The sequence below is a fragment of the Solanum dulcamara genome, chromosome 7 (assembly GCF_947179165.1).
Source record: "Solanum dulcamara chromosome 7, daSolDulc1.2, whole genome shotgun sequence".
Taxonomy (NCBI): Eukaryota; Viridiplantae; Streptophyta; class Magnoliopsida; order Solanales; family Solanaceae; genus Solanum; species Solanum dulcamara.
Genome location: NC_077243.1, coordinates 44,756,761 through 44,778,415, shown reverse-complemented (window position 1 = coordinate 44,778,415; position 21,655 = coordinate 44,756,761). Strand labels below are relative to the sequence as shown.

Genomic DNA, 21,655 nt, shown 5'->3' with positions numbered 1-21,655 from the left:
TGTATTCAAGTTTTTCTTCAAAATTCCAATATGAATCATGACTACGAATTTCAATTATGATCAAATTATGATTTTTATGAAAGTATGAAGATAGGTGACATAGGGACCTATGTGGTGACCTAGGTACCTCATGATATGAATTAAGCAAGTATCATTTGTAATGATGAAAGGTCAATTCTCACATTTCAACTATATTATGAAATGATCTACTCTATGAATTTCAAACCTATGACCATGACTATGATATATGTTCATTATGATTTCTTTGCTATATATGTATTTCATGGGATTTGACATAGCACCAAGCGTACTTGAGGTGGGGGCCTACCAAAAGCCTTAGTGGCAACATCTTATCCCTCAAACTACATGACAACGTAGGTTGCCTTCATGGCTTAGCTAGTGGATCCACATATAGCGTATGTACATGACCCACCTAGAGGGTAGACTCTACCTTGGCATGTAGATTCCCTTTACTTCATTCTATAGGGAGACAATGAGATTCCATGTTATAACTAGCATGGTCTTATTGCCGGTAATGGTTCGTATCACACATATGTATATTCTTATTGTGTTACTTTATGATTCTTATCTAAGTCTTTTAAATTCTTTGATTATCATAGTTTCTCATGAATCCTCCTACTCTCTATTATCATGTATGTAAATTCATCATTGCATCTTGTGATATATATTGTATGTCATGTCCACATACTTAATACATTCAATGTACTAATGCATATTTTTTGCCTACATTGTCTCATAATGTTGCAGTTGAGGATCACACACATTTACGTGGTTAGTAGAGTTTCCTATCAGTAAAGTATTGGTGAGTCCTTATCTCATCAAGAAAAAGTTATGACTTTGTTATAATATAAAGACTTCGTTATATTTTTATTTGAGGGTGTGCTAGGTACATGTCTTATCCCCTGCCCTTTTCATTTAGTAGAGGAATTAGTTGGACAAATGTTATCGAGTCTATATTGTCAAGTTAAATTCTCTCCTTTTATAATTCATGTCTTAGGCTCTCTTATGTTGTTTCCGCATTTACTTAAACTTATGTATGCTTAAAGATATGTTAAGAGGCTTGGTTGGGGCCTTTCGGAGTTTCGATCGCTGTGTTAGGACTAGGCCCTCGATTGGGTCGTGACAATAAAATAACATTTTCTATCAAAACACTAAAAAAATCCATTCAAAGTAGCTAACATATTTAATTTACCAAACACACATGTTTTTCAATGGCTTCTAGTTAAACAAGCTTGTTATCTTTCTTACGATTCTCAAAGAAAATTGTTGCCAAATCTAGTGGGTTGCCATATGTCACGACCCAACCCCATAGGTCGCGATTGGGGTCCGACCTGGACCCCCCGTACACATATCTATCAGTTGTGGTCACATTGAGTTGTAAATAAAACAATATCATGTAACAAAGCCCCACTGGGCGATAACATTTACATATACCTGTAGCCCTTTTTGTTTGTATCACAACATGATAGGGCACGCAAGCCGACAAGGCTGCCATAACATAACAACTTGTACAATATATCATATAGACCCAGCTGAACCAAACTGACATATACAACCCACATATACATGTCTGCAGACCTCTAAACATATAAATGACAACATATGGTGGGACAGGGCCCCCGCCGTACCCCTGAATAGATAAAACAATTTCTATACATCTGTGGACGGTATCAAAAACTAGGCCTTGATACAATGGAGCCTCTTCCAACTGAGCTGCATGGAATCCTAAGCTGACAGACTCCCAAAATCTGTATCTGTACCTGTGGGCATGAACGCAGCCCCCCGAGAAAGGGGGTTAGTACGATATATGTACTGAGTATGTAAAACATAATATAATACAACTGGAAACATATCTGAGATAGAGAAACAAGGGATAAGATATCAATTCAGAAACCTGTACCTGTACTTTGTGAATTACATAAACATGCATGTTCGAGTCATATCATATAGCCGGCCCTTTCGGGGGTTTGGTGAATTGCCTCTGTAAAACCAACATGGCCCCAGTGCCATCACCACCTTATTACAACACATCATCATATATCTATACACATATCCTGGCCCTCTATTGAGGGACTCAGGGAATAATGCAGTGAACTTTGCACGAGAACATATCCTAGACCGGGACTCAGGGAAAGAAGTGTTACAATATACACGAGTAGAGTAGTGAGTAACGATATGCAATTTAAATCATTATCAGAGACTCGACAGAATTAAAAGTTATGCTTTTATTTGAGAACCCGAGTAACGGTGTAGTCATCTTGAGTGTCCCTTAAATGCCTTTATGGGTTGTCTCAAAAGTAATCTCGGAGGCCCTGGACATGTATTAACATAGGCCCAAATCATTTATGGAATCAGAAACACTTATTACCTTATAGTCCTTAGGTTGTAGAGCCTGTACATTTGTTACCTCTATAACATATAAAAGTTTCCAGGGAAAGTAGTTCAACTTCTATAGGAGTTTAATATTCAGAAGTACTTAAGATATGTATAAGAATGGAGTTACCTCGGAGTTCAGATCAGATTCAACTTATAACTAAGACAAGGACATGCCCCACAAGAAGAAAGAGAATAAGCTCTATATAGTCTGTACTTTCCTTTAGGTGATCTTCATATACATATTTCGTACCCGGACCTTCACGGGGCTTGGTGAACCACTATGGAATTGTAACCTCATTTTCGTATCAAATACATCTTAATGAAAATGAGAGATAGCTTCCCATACATTACATTCTAACACATAGAAGCCCTACTAGGCAATACTTAATCTTTACAGGAACTCTAATACTTAACAGTGGATAGGGGTTATGAGGCATACTCGGAATTCTGGGAATGGAATTATCCCTACACTTTATATACAATTCACTTAAGGCTAAACATTGCCAAAAGGAAAGAAAGATAGCTGTACGAACTTATACCAAAACATGCCAAGAGAAAGCTTTACATACCTTGTCTGAATTATTCCTTATCCTGCTTGCCTCGCCGTCCTTTGAACCTATTCAACATGAAAGTAGTATTAATATCAAAGACTTTTACTTTCCAGCACCCTAGGTTACATCTTAGTATTAATGGAATCTATTTCCTTAGTCGTTTCCCCGACTAGTTCTGTTATTTGCTAAGGCGTCGACGAAAATTGGGCAGCACCTCTCCTATAATGTACCCTATCCAAATTTACAATTAGGTCCCTAAGACCTACAGCAAACCAACAACAACAGCCTGCATCAATTTGGACCAACAATAAACAACATAATCTCCAAACGACTTATTCAAAGATACGGTAGCACAATAGGGAGTCTAGCCTTTATTTTGTAACGCCTTTCATTATACGCAACGAGGGGTCATGTGGATTCAACTAGCAGCACACTAACCCACATTAGAACATATTTAGGCCCTGTAACAACACATCAAACCCCTGCAGCAACACCTCACACGAACAACACTATCCTTCGACGACAATTTAACTATAGCGATTCCAATTTAGTTTATTTTGAACGTCGAGCATTTCTACGACATTCTTAAACTTCTAGCAGCATACAAGGGGTGTAATACACCATATAACAATACCATAAACTCCAATTTAAAAGGAAAGGTCTTACCTTACATTAAACTTGTCAAACTCACCAAAACAATCCAAAATGTGAAATCTGGACATCCCACTGTCTTATATTGTCGCATAGTTTTGGAGGGGTAATTGAGGGAAATAGGATTTGTGTCCTCAATGCAAGTTATAGACATGTGTATCAAGGTCTCAAAAAATTTGGAATTAACCCTACAACAATTTTGTACGAAAATATATAACCGAAACACCAACAGCAGTCCATGTAAGATTTCCAAAACCAAAATTTGGGCAGTACCTCCTCCACACTTCATCACCCTTTTTCGAGCTGATAAAAGTAAAACTGGATTTTGGAGTATAAATGAAAGTTATAGAAATATGAAATAAATTTCCAAAACATATTTAATCACCCAAAACGAAGCTATACACAAGAAGTTATACCAATATTACTAATCACTGTCCCTTCCAAAAACGGGTTTGTTAACTAGCGTTTTCTCTTTAAGTTTCTCTTAGTTTTCCAAGTGTAGAACTGAAAAAATGTAGTTCCGTAAGCATCATAATATACATATTTACACCTCCACGTATTTTAGGAATGTCTTATATAATTAATTCACAGAGAGAAAATTGAGAAACTTACCTTTAAACTTCAAACGCCATGGCTGCCTCCCTATCTCTCTTTCTCACATTTTTTTCTCTATGTTGGCTGATGTTCTTTAGATGAACAACTGAAGTATATGATATATATCAACATGTATATGTGGCTTTAGGGAGTGACACGAGTCAGCCCCAAGAGGTGACACGTGTCCAGCCCCTATTGGGGCACCGCACCTACATGTCCAAGGAGGGGCTGCCACATGGCAGTGGGGACCACCTCCCCCAAGCAGGTGGGTCACCTACTTGACCCCAAGCAGGTGGGTCACCTACCTGCTTAGGTGCTTCCACGTGTCACCCTCCCATTGGCTGCCCCGCGAAATTTTTTTTCTTTTCCTCGTGGGTTCGTAATCTCGTTCGTAATCTCGTCTCACTTTAAGAGCCTATGAAATCCTTGCAACGCAATATTGGTATGTAATCAAGTAACTCACGTATTTACAACTTCTAACTTAGTATTTTACGTAGATAAGTCGAGTCCTATGATTCGTTACTTGGCCTCCAACAACTTCCGACTTCTTTTGACCCTATTTCCAATCTTCCCTACCACGGGGTGTCCCATTCTCCCTTCCTTAGAGTCGTTTGATAGTGTCATAGCATATCCGTCTCACATGATAATGTCTAAGGAACTTATGAGACATTCCGAGTTTAAAAAGGGTGGGGTGTAACATCCTTCCCCCCTTTAGAACATTCGTCCCCGAATGTTAGATAAAACTTCTCTTAGCACCTTATACAAATCGTAGGGAGATTCTTTGCTATTTTCTTAACACGTACTTCCATACCAATACTTCATATACGTGTTTAAGGAATCGGGGTTACCTGTAAATATCGGTTATAGGTGCAAATACTTGTATTTAATGTTCTCTTCAGTTCCCCGATCATCCTTTTTCTGGTTTTGATTTTTCTATCATATCTTGATGGAAAGCACGGCTTTAGTCTACAATCTTCCAGTTCGCCAATCTAAGATGGCGGTTGTTTTTTTTTCCTCACAAGATTCCATCTCCTTGACCTCATTTATGGAATATACCCTGGGTGGTTCGTCAGTATCCTTGCGAAGCATTTCTATCAGAGGGACTGGGCATATAGTTTTCAAATAAGGTGGTAAGTTCAACTTACCGGCCATTTTGCCCACCTTACGAGCAACTTGATACCATCTAATATAATTTGGGCTAAGTTCCTCTTCTAGGTGACCCTATGATGAACATCCAATCATCAACTTGAACTCTGTATGTCGATGTCGATTATCTGTATATCATTCCTGCCGACTCTGGGCTTTTAGTCAACAGCTTGCTTAATCATGTCAAGGACTTTTTAGCTTAGTGTTTCTAACATCGACCCATCCACTAGGGGACTTACACATCTTACTCTACCAGTAGCACTAATTCCATCTCGGTAATTTGGCTTAACCTATCTTTATGTCTCTCGATAGTCAATTACAACTTGGGCTCCCTTGCCTAGGACAATAGCTGTGGGGACTCCGTAAGGTCCTACCACTCTTTTACTCTACAATTTTACACCTTTTCGGTGGAGTAGGTAACCTTTGATCGTAGGAGCAGGGACTAATATCATTAATCCACAAGTAACCTTCCCTCCAGAGTCATCTGGCGCTGGAGTGCAAAATGAGTTTTGTAGTCCTGGTCATATTATGGGATTTTTGTCCTTGGGCACTGCTTTCTATCATTCGTAAATTACATCAGCTAGTACCCTTACCTTTTTGGGTTCTGCTTTTTCTCCCTCAGAGTTGGCTACCAAGTGGTGTCAAAATTCCCTCACCCACTAGCCCATATAGCCATTCTGCGGTTTTCCTCTCATTAACTAGTTCTATGTTGAAGAGCTATGGCATTCGAGTGCGTTGTCAATTAGCAATTAGCTAATCCTTCTTGTTTTGCTTAAGCCCTTATTACAATTGCCTTAACGTATCTTATAATACTCTGGGTACATAATCTCATATCGTTTCTCCATCACTAGTTCAGATTCCTCCATCTCGCGCGATCACACCAGCACTAACGCATTAAGTTCCATCAGAATTTTAAAGTTAAGCGTGCTGGGGCGAGAGTAATATTGGGATGGGTGACCTCTATGGGAAGTATTCGCGTCGCGCTTCATTGTAACCTTTTCCACGAGGTGTGGGCACTCAACTTAGCTCCAGATTTACCTCAGCGTTGTCTCGCGAGTCTTTATGTTTTGCCCTTTCCTTTCGTCTATTATCTTGCATCCAGTATTGGCATAGATCTTTAGCTCCACGATCCTTTATTTACTTTGTGTTCTCCTCATTTTCTACCACAAGAGGCTTTTTATTCCTTTTTCTTTGATTATTTATCTATCGCAACATCATTTGTGACTAACTCTATACCTAACATTTTGGCTTTTGGTCTAGCATGTTGTCATTATCCTTCGTAATGTCTCTTAAGTTGGTTGATATCCTTTCATGGTTATACTCTTTTGTTTTTATCCGCAGCTGCCTTCTAGTGTTATGTCAGTCAGGGTCTCATCAAAAACTTCCTAACGCTGCCTTATGTAGCATTCTGGCTTCCATCCAATTATTGGTAACTTCCGGACCTTTCTAACTTGGTTCGGTAAGATATCTTGTTGATGTTTAGATATCCATCTTAAATATATTCCCATATCGATTGCCTTCATCTTACTTTTTCCATTTTCTCATTAACTTCCCCCCTTTAGAGGGTACTCATACTTTTCTTTGTTTGTACTTGTAGTCGTTTCAATTCCAACTAGGCAGTGCTAATATTCCGAAGATAAGGTTTTCTTGGAATAATAGCTTTATCCCAACCTATATCATGTGCTTCTTGGAGCGAATAGGAGTTGCGCCATTTATTCCTTAAGTTTTTCATCCTCGTCCCTTAAGGGTTCTACCATTTTCGGGGCGACGTTGTGTACACGCGTCATTTTTCATTTCATTTTTTTTAATCTTAAGCCCCATGCTCTTACTACATTCTCAACGCAGGCATTTAACATAGTCAACATGTACTAAATGCGTCTTACTAGTGGTTCCGCTTTGTCCCTGCATACTCGTATCACACTGTTCAATTCATACTTACATATCCCCTTTTTAATTCATATTCGTCCCTGATATCTCCCTTAGATGCTACCGTTAGGAATTCTTTTCCCAATTAGTCAGTGGAAAACTATAAACTGTTACCATAAATCATTTCTCAACCATTGTTGGAAGAAACCAAAATTTCTTAAACATCACAGTACTTCTGTTAATACTTACCTACCTGGTCCCCTTCCGAATTTACCCTCGAGTTATGAATATCTCATCTAATTTACAATAGGAGTTGGGGGCTTGGTACCTTCAAAAGAGTGAATCTCAATGACTGGACATCTTACCCTTCAACTTGAGCTTCTCTTTTGTTGTTCTACAACACAATTACGGTTGGAGATACTGCGGTCTAAAGTGTACTGCTCAGACAGACTTTTGTTTCTTCGAAATAACCTTCCCCAAGTAAAGAGGGTGTCCCTTATTGACGACATGAAGAGTACCTCTTACAACTTTACTTTAGCATAATACGGGTACTCGGTATCAATTTCCAACACATGTTATAAAACTACGTTTTATTCCATTTTCCTTGTTCTAGGAAAATTTCAGTAGAGTTTTCTCTACACTTCTTACTATCTCAAAACCTGCACGCAAAAAAATACCAACAATGCCTCACAGGGCCAACATATATATATATACATATCATATCACAACCATACAGGGCTTTCAATGTCATCTCATATCGCAGCCACACAGGGCTTTCAACGTCAATAATAATATAAAATTACTGGACTTACCTCATATGTCCAACTCAAAACTACATCTGTTGCACTTTCTATCTACTTTCCTTTCAGGTTTCATCTTTATATTTCAATATCTTACCCAACGGATATCTTCTGTGGCTTTACTTTACTTACCTGCATGCTGCGTAACTTTCCATGTCGTCAATTACCTCCTTCTATTAGTGTTGACCTTCTGTTAAGATCCAAGGTTAGTATAAGGAATTTTCCTATGACTCGGATCTAAACTACGATCTCAGATGTAGAAGAAAAGTAACATCCTAAATGTCCTATAGCTTCCTGTTTATAGATATGGCGCGCAATACATCGATAACCAAGACTCTATTAGACACGGTCTGCAGACACTCTGAGGATAAACTACTCAGATACCACTTCTCTCACGACCCAACCCCGTAGGTTGCGACTGGGGTCCGACCTGGCCCCCCCGTACATATATCTATCAGTTGTGGTCATATTGAGTTGTAAATAAAACAATATCATGTAACAGAGCCCCACTGGCGATAACATTTACATATACTTGTAGCCTTTTTTGTTTGTATCACAACATGATAGGGCACGCAAGCCGACAAGGCTGCCATAACATAACAACTTGTACAATATATCATATAGACCCAGCTGAACCAAACTGACATATACAACCCACATATACATGTCTGCAGACCTCTAAACATATAAATGACAACATATGGCGGGACAGGGCCCCCGCCGTACCCCTGAATGGATAAAATAATTTCTATACATCTGTGGACGGTATCAAAAACTAGGCCTTGATACAATGGAGCCTCTTCCAACTGAGCTGCATGGAATCTTAAGCTGACGGACTCCTAAAATTTGTATCTGTACCTGCGGACATGAATGCAGCCCCCCGAGAAAGGGGGTCAGTACGATATATGTACTGAGTATGTAAAACATAATATAATACAACTGGAAGCATATCTGAGATAGAGAAACAGGGGATAAGATATCAATTCAGAAACCTATACCTGTACTTTGTGAATTACAAAAATATGCATGTTCGAGTCATATCATAGAGCCGGCCCTTTCAGGGGTCCGGTGAATCACCTCTGTAAAACCATCATGGTCCCAGTGCCATCACCACCTTATTACAACACATCATCATATATCTATACACATATCCTGGCCCTCTATTGAGGGACTCAGGGAATAATGCAGTGAACTTTGCACGAGAACATATCCTAGACCGGGACTCAAGGAAACAAGTGTTACAATATACATGAGTAGAGTAGTGAGTAACTATATGCAATTTAAATCATTATCAGAGACTCGACAGAATTAAAAGTTATGCTTTTATTTGAGAACCCGAGTAACGGTGTAGTCATCTCGAGTGTCCCTTAAATGCCTTTATGGGTTGTCTCAAAAGTAATCTCGGAGGCCTTGGACATGTATTTACATAGGGCCAAATCATTTATGGAATCAGAAACACTTATTACCTTATAGTCCTTAGGTTGTAGAGCCTGTACATTTGTTACCTCTTTAACGTATAAAAGTTTCAAGGGAAAGTAGTTCAACTTCTATAGGAGTTTAATATTCAAAAGTAATTAAGATATGTATAAGAATGGAGTTACCTCGGAGTTCAGATCAGATTCAACTTACAACTAAGACAAGGACATGCCCCACAAGAAGAAAGAGAATAAGCTCTATATAGTCTGTACTTTCCTTTAGGTGATCTGCATATACATATTTCGTACCCGGCCCTTCACGGGGCTCGGTGAACCACTATGGCATTGTAACCTCATTTTCATATCAAATACATCTTAATGAAAATGAGAGATAGCTTCCCATACATTACATTCTGACACATAGAAGCCCTACTAGGCAATACTTAATCTTCACATGAACTCTAATACTGAATAGTGGATAGCGGTTATGAGGTGTACTCGGAATTCTGGGAATGCAATTATCCCCGCACTTTATATACAATTCACTTAAGGCTAAACATTGCCAAAAGGAAAGAAAGATAGTTGTACGAGCTTATACCAAAACATGCCAAGAGAAAGCTTTATATACCTTTTCTTAATTGATATCTTATCCCCTGTTTCTCTATCTCAGATATGCTTCCAGTTGTATTATATTATGTTTTATATACTCAGTACATATATCGTACTGACCCCCTTTCTCGGGGGTCTGCATTCATGCCCGCAGGTACAAATACAGATTTTGGGAGTCCGTCAGCTTAGGATTCCATGCAGCTCAGTTGGAAGAGGCTCCATTGTATCGGGGCCTAGTATTTGATACTGTCCACGGATGTATAAAAATTATTTCATCCATTTAGGGGTATGGCGGGGGCCCTGTCCCACCATATATTGTCATTTATATGTTTAGAGGTATGCAGACATGTATATGTGGGTTGTACATATCAGTTTGGTTCAGCTGGGTCTATATAATATATTGTACATGTTGTTATGTTATGGCAGCCTTGTCGGCTGGCGTGCCCTGTCATGTTGTGATAGAAACAAAAAGGGCTACAGTTCAATGTGACCATAGCTGATAGATATATGTATGGGGGGTCCAGGTCGGACCCCAGTCGCGACCTACGGGGTTGGGTCATGACACCATATTTCCCAACCTTATAAATATTTCATTTAGGAAAATAGTTTTTTGATATTACCTTTTGATAAATAATCTATCGAATAGGCTTACTATCATTATGATGAAGCATCTTCAACTTAGACCGATTTATTGTATTCTTGATGCTTCCTGCCTGTATTTGTGCAATACTAAGCTTAATAAAAAAAATGATAGTAAAATAATTAAAACATCTGGGATCTCATGTTGCCTTCAGAAGAATACCTAAAAACTTTCAGAAGCAAAATGTTCCTTTACTAACCATTCCCATTCATTTTTTGTCTACTCATCTTGGTATATCCTTAACAGACTATTGAATTGTGTTATCCTTCACATATTTTACATGCAACTATCCTCTCCATTTATTCCATAACTCATTCATCCTTCCCAAGATATGATAGCAATGATCATTCATGTCAACACCCTCAAATTTATGGTCACGACTTGATTTTTCAATTATCCTCTCCATTTATTCCATAACACATTCATCCATCCCAAGCTATGATCGCAATGATCATTCATGTCAACACCCTCAAATTTATTGTCACGACTTGATTTCTCAAGTCATGATGGCACCTACCATAACCACCGATAGGTAAGCAAAACCCATAAACTAAAACTGAAAGTAATGAGTATAAGGGAGAAAGACTAAAAAGAACTAAGAGAACTGAACAAAAACCAAAATAAGGAAAAAATACATAAATATATACAAAATACAAAAAACTGAATCCCTTCCAGAACCTGGAAATCACTAGTACAGAGCTACTACCAAACTAAAATGAATACAAGTCCCAAAGATGGATAAAAAATATATACAACATCAGCTAGACTCAAAAGTATAAAAAGATGGGCCACCCAAGATGAAGGTGAAAGAAATGATCTCAGAACGACGTATGCTCACCATGGTCTTCGATATTGTCAGCAGCAGGCTTGATCCATCTGAGATGGTAGTTGGTTCTTGGTCCTACATAATGAAAGTAAATGCAGATTATAGTATGTGTACTAGATATAAGGTATCCAATAGGCATCATAGGACGAATGAGCAAGAAAGGTAAAAACAATATGAAAAAGAAGAATCAGTCTAAACAAGAGTCATAATAAGCATCTAAGGTAAGGAAGGTAAATATCCCAAAGAATAGGAAGATACAAACTAGGAAGACTACAACTAGCTACACCCAACTTGGCCCCCATAAGCCCAACTGGGACACTCGTGCACAAGTTTAAATAAAACCTGAATGAACCCACATAAGCTTGTCGGGTACACAGACTAGTTATGATTACAAATACTAGGAACATAGAATTTGTGATAATAAGAACTAAATAACCATATTATTACCGAACCAAGAATCTCTAAGAATATATTAGCCATGAATGCTCTAGGGGCCGAGGCCAGGACTAGAACCTGGATGCTCACCCAAATTCTATATATGGTCAAGACTGGGACTTTGACATAGATACTCTCCATAATCCATTGATACGATCAAGGTAGGGACTGGGACTTGGATGCTCACAATACTAACAAGTCGGCACAAGCCTGGAATGAGTCTCGGATGTTCCCCAATGAGATTCAAGACAGAAGATGGGATTGGGACCTAGAAGCTCACAGATGACTTAATTGATGGTGTCAAATATTATCCTTTCCAAATTAACACTAACAACCATCGATGATCTCTTCCATAATGAATCAATCTATATATCGCCAGTCTTCAACCTGAATCAAACAAGCTGAACAAGAAGTGTTACACCTCACCCTTTTAAACTCAGAATGTTTCATAAGTTCCTTGGACATTACCATATGAACTGGATATGCTACGATACTATCAAATGACTCCAACGAAGGGAGGATGTGATACCCCGTGGTAGAGAAGGTTGGAAGGGGAATCATAAGAATCCGGAAGGAATAGGAAGCCAAGTAACGAGTCATAGGACTCGACTTATCTATGCAAGCTACTAATTTAGAAATCTTACATACGTGAGTTACTTGATTACATACGAAACTTACGTAGCACGAATTACATAGGTACATAAAATAAGACGAGATTACGAGCCCACGAGGAAGGGGAAAAAAAGACGACACGTGGTAGCCAATGAAGAAGAGACACGTGGCAGCACCTCAAGCAAGCAGGTGACCCACCTGCTTGGGGGGTGGACCCCACTGCCACGTGGCATCCCATAGTTGGCAGCATGATACGGTGGCCCAATAGGGGCTGGACACGTGTCACCTCTAGGGGTTGAAACGTGTCACACCCTAAAGCCACATATATATGTTGATATATATCATATACTTCAGTTATCCATCAAAACATCAGCCAACTTAGAGAAAAAAACGTGAGGGAGAGAAATAGAGAGGCAGCCATGGTTCTTGAAGTTTAAAGGTTAGTTTTCCAATTTTCTTCCGTGAATTAATTATATACGGTGTACCTTAAGTACGTGGATACGTATATATGTATTTTAAGACGTTCATGGAAGTAAAACTCCATCTTTGCAATTGGAATTTGGAAGAGAAAATAAGAGAAAACGCTAGTTAACAAACCCGTTTTTGGAAGGGACAGTGGTTAGTAATATTGGTATAACTTCTTGTGTACAAATTCGTTTTGAGTGATTTAATATGTTTTGGAAATATATTTCGTGGTTCTATAACTTTAATTCAGACTCCAAAATCCAGTTCTACTTTTATCAGCTCGAAAAATGGTGATGAAGTGTAGAGAAGGTACTGCTCAGATTTTGTTTTGGAAATTCTACACGGACAGCTGTAAGTATTTTGGTCATATCTTTTTATACAAAATTGATGTACGGATGATTCGAAATTTTTTGCGACCCTAAGACATATGTATATAACTTTCATGAAGGACGTAAATCCGTTTTCTCTCCATTACCCCTTCGAAACGAAGCAACAAGGTAAAACAGTAAACTGTCCAGATTTCACATTTTGGATAGTTTTGGCGAGTTTGACAAGTGTAACGTAAGGTAAGGCCTTTACTTTTAAATAGGAGTTTATGGTATTGTTATATGGTGTATTACACCCCTTTTATGCTGCTGGAAGTTTAAGAATGTCGTAGAAATGCTCGACGTTAGAAATAAACTAAATTGGAGTCGCTAGAAGTGAATTGTCATCGAAACAAAGTGTCGTTCTTGTGAGTTGCTCTGCAGGGGTGTGGCTTGTTGTTGAAGGGCCTGAATATGTCCTAATGTGGGTTAGGGTGCTGCTGGTAGAATCCACATGACCCCTCGTTACGTATAATTAAAGGCGTCACAAAATAAAGGCTAGACGCCCTATTTTGATATCGTATTTTCGAATAAGTTGTTTGGAGTTTATGCTGTATATTGTTGGTATGAATTGCTGCAGGTTGTTGTTGTTGGTTGGCTTTCGGTATTAGGGACCTAATTGGAAATTTGGATAGGGCACATGATAGGGGAGGTGCTGCCCAATTTTCGTTAACGCCTTAACAAACTGAAGAACTAGTCGAGGAAACGACTAAGGGAATAGATTCCATGAACATTAAGGCGTAACCTCAGATACTGAAAAGTTAAGAGTAGTTGATATTTGTATTACTTTATATTGAATAGGTTCAGAAGACGACGAGGCGAGCAGGATAAAGGGTAACTCCCAAGAGGTATGAAAAGCTTTCTCTTGGCATGTTTTGGTATAGGCTCGTACAGCTATCTTTCTTTCCTTTTGGAAAGTTTTAGCCTTAAGTGAATTATGTGTGGAATGTGGGGATAATTCCATTCCCAAAACTCCAAGTACGCCTCATAACCCCTATCCACTGCTTAGTTTTGGAATTTCTGTAAGGATTGAGTATTGCCTAGTAAGGCTTCTACGTGTTAAATAGTAGTGTGTGAAAAGCTATCTCTCATTTTCCTTGACACGTATTTGGTACAAAAATGAGATTATGATGCCATAATGATTCACTGAGCCCCATGATAGGCCGGGTACGAAATATGTGTATGCAGATCCCCTGAAGGAAAGTACAGACTACATAAAGCTTATTCTATTTCTTGTTTTGGGCATGTATTTGTCTCAGTTGTAAGTTGAATATGATCTGAGCTCTGGGGTAACTCCATCCTCAAACATCTCTTATTTACTTCTGAATATAGAACTCCTACAGTAGTCGAACAATTTCCCTGGAAACTTTTATATGTTAAAAAGGTAACAAATGTACAGGCTCCAAGTCTTACAGACTATTTGTTAACAAATATTTCTGGTTCCATAAGCAATTTGGCTTTACCTTAGTACATGTCTAGGAGCCCTGAGATTATAATTGATATTGCCCATAATGGCATTTAGAAGTCACTCGAGATGACTACACTACTACTCGAGTCCTCCGAGAAGATTTTAATCTTCTTATACGGTCAAGTCTCTAATAATGATTTAAATTGCATATAGTTACTCACTACTCTACTCGTGTATATCGTAACACTTCTTTCCCTGAGTCCCGGGCCAAGATATGTTCTCGTGCACAGTTCACTTCATTATTCCCTGAGTCCCTCAATAGAGGGCCAGGATACGTGTATAGATATATGATGATGTGTTGTAATAAGGTGATGATGGCACTGGGGCCATGATGGTTTTACAGAGATGATTCACTGGACCCCCGAAAGGGCCGGCTATATGATATGACTCAAACATGCATGTTTTTGTAATTCACAAAGTATAGGTACAGGTTTCTGAATTGATATCGTATCCCCTATTCTCTATCTCAGATATGCTTCCAGTTGTATTATATTATGTTTTACATACTCAGTACATATATCGTACTGACCCCCTTTCTCGGGGGGCTGCGTTCATGCCCGCAGGTACAGATACAGATTTTGGGAGTCCGTCAGTTTAGGATTCCATGCAGCTCAGCTGGGAGAGGCTCCCTTGTATCGGGGCCTAGTTTTTGATACTGTCCACGGATGTATAGAAATTGTTTTATCCATTCAGGGGTACGGCGGGGGCCCTATCCCGCCATATGTTTTCATTTATATGTTTAGAGGTCTGCAGACATGTATATGTGGGTTGTGTATGTCAGTTTGATTCAGCTAGGTCTACATGATATATGATAGATGTTATTATGTTATGGCAGCCTTGTCGGCTTGCGTGCCCTATCGTGTTGTGGTACAAACGAAAAGGGCTACAGGTTTATGAAAATGTTATCGCCCAATGGGGCTCTGTTACATGATATTGTCTTATTTACGATTCAATGTGACCTCAGCTAATAGATATGTGTACGGGGGGTCCAGGTCGGACCCCAGTCGCGGCCTACGGGGTTGAGTCGTGACAAGAAGTGTAGTATCACTAACACATCTCAAAAGTTGCAATCATAGGAAGTTATGGATGATGTTCTTCAGGAGATCAATGTTACCGCCTAGCTAAGGTTCAACTACCAGACTCTAGTACACTACACCATTCTACAAGGATTTAAGCCCGCCGAAGCGACGCCAGGGCATCTAAAGCAAATTCCGCAACCTATACTAAGGCCAACATATTCTACAATACCAAATATAATAAATCGATGGCACTTGTAGCATTAACATTTAACAAAAGAGATCATATACTTTTAATTACCCAAAATATCCGATAAAAGGCTAAAACATGATTTCTAGCACCTAAGGTATATGGATAAGCTACCAACCCAGAATTTCATCTATCTAAACATTCTTTCACACATTCTAGCTCAATATAAAGAAAACAAAGTCGTTCCCTGCCTGTAGGTTTAACATGCGCACTTTGCTAGAGCTTTTCCTTTTTATATGGCCTCGGAATGCTTCCAATCTATTAAAAATAGACTTACAATGTCAATACGGTCGTTATAACATTAAAATTATCAAATTCGGATATGGGCCAATTTTGAAGTTCAAATTGGAAATTGTAGGAACCGCATGGGAAATTTTGGAAATAACCCTAAAAATAGATTTTAATCAGCCACCCCAAACTCATATCCCAAAATAGGACACAATTCAGGACTCGAATACTCTACAAATCAGTTTATTCATAAAACCCAATTCTAGGCAAAAATCAATATCAGGGGCAATAGCTATTTACAAAAAATCACCCAAATGAAGCCTCAATAACTGAAATCAACTACACCACCGTGGTGCAGGTCCTGCAGGACATCCTACAGAAGTGACCATCATAGAACAAACCACGGTCCACGAAGAGCTCTACGATCTATGGTGTTCTTTCTTGGTCCTTGCCATGGAAAGTTTTTTGAGGCCTTAAGAGAAGAGTCACCACAGAGGGCTCTACGGTTTGTGGTTCTCACCAAAGTTTGTGGTCCCTCATTATAGTCACTTCCCTGAAAGACTCACTTTTAGGATCACCACCACGGTGGCTCACCACGAGGCGTGGTGCAGATCATAGTCTGTGATAGCCCTTTATAGTCATCAGTTATTACACTTTTCTGTATTTTTTTGAGATTTCATCATTTGTTCCTCGTATTAGGTCTTTCCAATTTCCGAGGTCTTATAATGCCCAAATCTCTCTGAAAAGCTATCTAGAAACTAGAAGTAAACTGAGACCCTTAATTTGATATAATAGTGACCAATATCCCGTAAAGACGTACCACCTCCTTAATATAGACATGAGCTAGACGCTCTACACTAAAAGTAGACCGCACTAGCAAGAAGTGTACTGACTTGTTCAATCAATCTAAGATGACCCAACTACCATCACTACCTCTGGGCATTCGAAGTAATCCCATCACGAAGTCCATGGTAATACACTTTTATTTCCACTCGAGAATGGGTAATCTCTGAAACACCCCACCAAACCTCTAATGTTCGGCCTTAACCTACTAGCAACTCAAACAACATGACATATACTCTTCTATATCTCTCCCTATGATATGCCACCATTAATGCTATCTCAAATATCAGTATATATTTGCAATGCCAGGATGAATAGAGTATCTAGACTCATTGGACTAGCGAAGGATCAACTTAATAAAGTCTCCAACTCTGGGAACATAAAGATGACTATCAAACAGTAGTACCCATCTGAATCTATAAAAGCCTGGCCTTCCTCTCCTCGTAATACCAACTTTCAAATCTCTACGAATGCTTCATACTCAAACTGTTATCCACAAATTTGATCCAATAGAGATGACTGAGCTCTCACAAAAGCCAAAATAGGTCCAAAATCTTTGATGTCCAACCTGACCATCCGATTAGCCAAAGAATGGATCTCCAAGGCTAAGGGCCATTTCACAGCAGGAAAGTAAGCTAAACTACCCATAATCCGGCCTTCCGGCTCAAGGAGTCTGCTACTACATTCTCCTCACCTAAATGGTAGAGGATAGAGATATCCTAATATGCTAAAAGCTCAATCTAGTACCGCTGTCTAGAATTAAGGTCCTTCTGACTCATAATGTACTGTACGCTATTGTGATTTATATAATTAGTGCCTCAACATTTAAGTGGGAAAACTACCACTGCTAACTCTAAATCATGAGTGGGGCAGTTGCACTTGTGCCCTCACAACTATCTAGAAGCATAAATAATAACATGGCCCATTGCATCAAACACACCCAAGACCTACACAAGAAGAATTACAATATACTAAAAAAAGTTCTCGTCCTTAACCAGAAGAGTCTGAACTTGAGCGGTGGTAAGAAACTCCTTGAGCCTCCAAGCTTGACTCACACTCCCCGGACCAAACAAATGGAACATCCTCATGGGTCAAATAAGTCAATGGTGATGCAATGATGGAGAAACCCTTGATGAAGTGCTTATAATAACCAACCAACCCGACAAAGCTCTGAATCTATGAAATAGATATTAGCCTAGCCCAACCATAAATAGCCTCAATCTCTGTTGGATCCACTATAATACCCTCCTTGGTTACTATATGTCCCAAGAATGCCACAAACTCCAACCAAACTAGCACTTTGAGAACATGGCATAAAGTTTTTGATATCTCAAAGTCTAAATTACAATCCTCAAAAGTTGCGCATGCTCCTCTCTACTATACGAGTACACTAGCATATCATCGATAAAAATATCATGAAGGAGTCAAGATAAGGATTGCATACTTAAGTAATAAGGTCAATAAAGGTTGTGGGGTATTAGTAAGCCTGCATGACATCACATAACGAGTTTAAAAAGCTATTTTTGAAATATCAGCAGCTCTAATCTTAACTGGTGGTAGCCAGACCTTAAATCAATCTTAGAAAACATAGCGACACTTGAAAGATAGTCGAATAGATTATCAATATGTGGCATGGGGAAATGATTTTTTAACATCACCTTGTTCAGCTATCCGTAGTCAACACACATCCGCATAGTCCCATTCTTTTGCTTAATAAATAGGACAGGAGAACCCTATAGCGACATACTCGGAAAAATAAAACCCTTAGGGTGGAATAGAGATGGACTTAGTGCTGAGCTCTAAGTCTATATCAAAGTCAATATCTCTATATAGGGGTAAGCCAAGTAGATCAGAAGGAAAGACATCAGTAATCTCCCTGACCACAAGAACTGAATCAATAGAAGGGACCTTACTGGACACATCACAGACATATGCTAAGTAGGAAAAACCCCTAGAAGAAACTAGCCACCGAGCCTACATAAACGATATAATCCCCATCGACGAGAGGCTATATGCACTTTGCCATAAGATTAGGGGAATGCCAGGGATTGCTAGGTAACGATCTTCGTAAAATAGTCCAAACCTACATAGTGAGGGGATAGCCAATCCATGCCCAGAATAACATCAAAGTCCAATATATTAAGTAAAATAAGATCTGCCCAGGTCTCATGCCCGTGAACAGTCACTACATAGGATCTACAAACCTGATACACTATTAAAAAATCCCCTACTGGGGTTGAAATATGCAATGATACCTCAAGTAACCTAAATAACACCCAGACGAGGAGCAAAATATATGGATACATAAGAATATGTGGAACCTGGATCAAATAAAGGTGAAGAAGTCTGCTAACGTATGAGGATAGTACCTATGATGACATCATCTGATGCCTCAGCTAACACCCTAGCTAGAGCAGCATAAAAATGGCCCTGTTTGTCTTCCCCACATTTATCTGTCTTACTGCTCAAGATGCCTACCGAGGGATCTCCCCAAACACCTTGTTGGCCATCGCCGCAACCCTAACACAAATCTCTGCCTCTAGGTGGAGGTGGTAATGGTCTAGCCAAGTTGGGGCACTCTTTTGTCTAGTGCTCTATTAAACTACAATTGTAACACCTCAAAGAGGAGCATCCTTTGATTACCCATCTGCGATATAAAGGAAGCAGACCTGATCTCTTTGAGCTCAACTACCGGTAGGGTTGCCTGAATAGGCTGATTTATATGACCCTACTAATACCTATCATGCTGGAACTTATGGTAGGGACTATCATAGATATCCTAGCCCCTGGACAGGCACCTACTGAATTTGCCATGATACCTGGGCTCTTATCGCTACCCCCTTGGGCCTGACGATGAATATTCTCTCTAGTGCGGGCATGTTCCACCATATCCTAGAAAGAGAAACCCGTAAAAACAAAGTGGCCCATCCCCAATATCAAGTAGGGCCTCGACCCATGAACAAAACATCATACTCTCTCCTCTACAGTTGGTAGAATTATAGTGACATTTTGGGATAGCTGGTGGAATTTGGCCTCGTACTCAATGACTGACATCTGGCCTTGCTCTGACCATGTAAACTATTCTCGGAGTCATTCTCTAATTCCCTTGGGGATATACCTAGCCCTGAAGGCCTTTGAAAACTAAGCCTATGAAAATGCAGGTGACACAGTTTGAATGGTCTTTAAGTAGGAGCGCCACCACTGTCTGGTTGATCCACGGAACTGATAAGCAGTGAAGTCACCCCTTCTAGACTCCAAAGACCCAATGAGTGAAGCTGATCCTTGCAACTAGAAATAATAACCATGGCATACAAGCCAATGACTCCAAAAAATGTTGTGGGTGACAACCGCTGAAATAACCCTAATATTTTCTACTCCTTTAAGGACATAACACCCTCTGAATTTGCTGGCGAGGGTGCAACATCTTGTGGGGGTGGCTCAACCTCAGATGATAGTTACACAGACTGGTTTTATGGTACTATAATACCTGTCGCTGGGCTATGGCTTATGGTATAACTTCGATAGCTATGAGGAGCTGATCGATCGTTGCTTGTAACACAAGAGTCATAACTGTGCAGCTGGAGGCTGTGCTGCTGCTGGTGGCCTATTTGGCTAAGGAGTAATAGGGGCGTCTTGATGCTCCTTACCATGATCGGAAGCTATATCATAATCTAAAAGTGGTGATCCTCTCCTGCCTATGGGATGAGGTCATCTTTTAGGCCTACCTCATCCTGGTTAATCTTTGCCACCAGTTGTACTACACGTACAAGCCATCACTGAAAAAGAGTGGAAAAATGAGATTTTATGAAACCAATAAGTCATATAATTGAATGGAATGATACAACATAGAGAACATTCCTAATGACATCCTGTAGCCTCCCGAAGATAATTCACAGACATCTCTGCACCGATCCGTGGTACTTTACTTGATGTTAGCTTTGAATAAGTGCGACCATTGACCTGGGCTCTGATACCAACCTGTCATGACCCGATTTCCTAGGTAATGTTGGCACCTACCATAACCCCATATAGGTAAGACAATCATATAACCTGAAATTGTAAGTAATAGGTATTACGGAGAAATACTAAACAGAATTAAAAGAACTAAACAAAACAGAAATAAGGAGAAAGTAGATAAATATATCCAAAATACAAAAAATTGAATCCCTCCCAGAACCTAGAAGTCACTAGTAAAGAGCGTGTACCAAAATAAAATGAATACAGGTCCCATAAGAGGACCAAAAATATATACAACACTGGCTATTCTCAAAAGTATAAAAACACGGGCCATCCAAGCTTGAAGGAGATAGAAATGATCTTAGAACAATGTATGCTGACCCTTGTTTATAGAACTGGCTATAGTAAGCTCTATCTATCTGCGACAGTAGCTAGAGCTCAGTCTTGCATCACGAAAGTAGATGCAGAGTGAATTATGAGTACTAGATATAAGGTACCCAGTAGGAATCATAGGCCGACTA

General features: G+C 39.4%; 1 pseudogene; it reads left to right on the top strand.

Moving 5' to 3' along the window:
• The first annotated feature begins 6,206 nt into the window (after window positions 1–6,206).
• On the top strand, window positions 6,207–6,326 carry LOC129897963 (5S ribosomal RNA; annotated as a pseudogene).
• The last annotated feature ends 15,329 nt before the right edge of the window (window positions 6,327–21,655 follow it).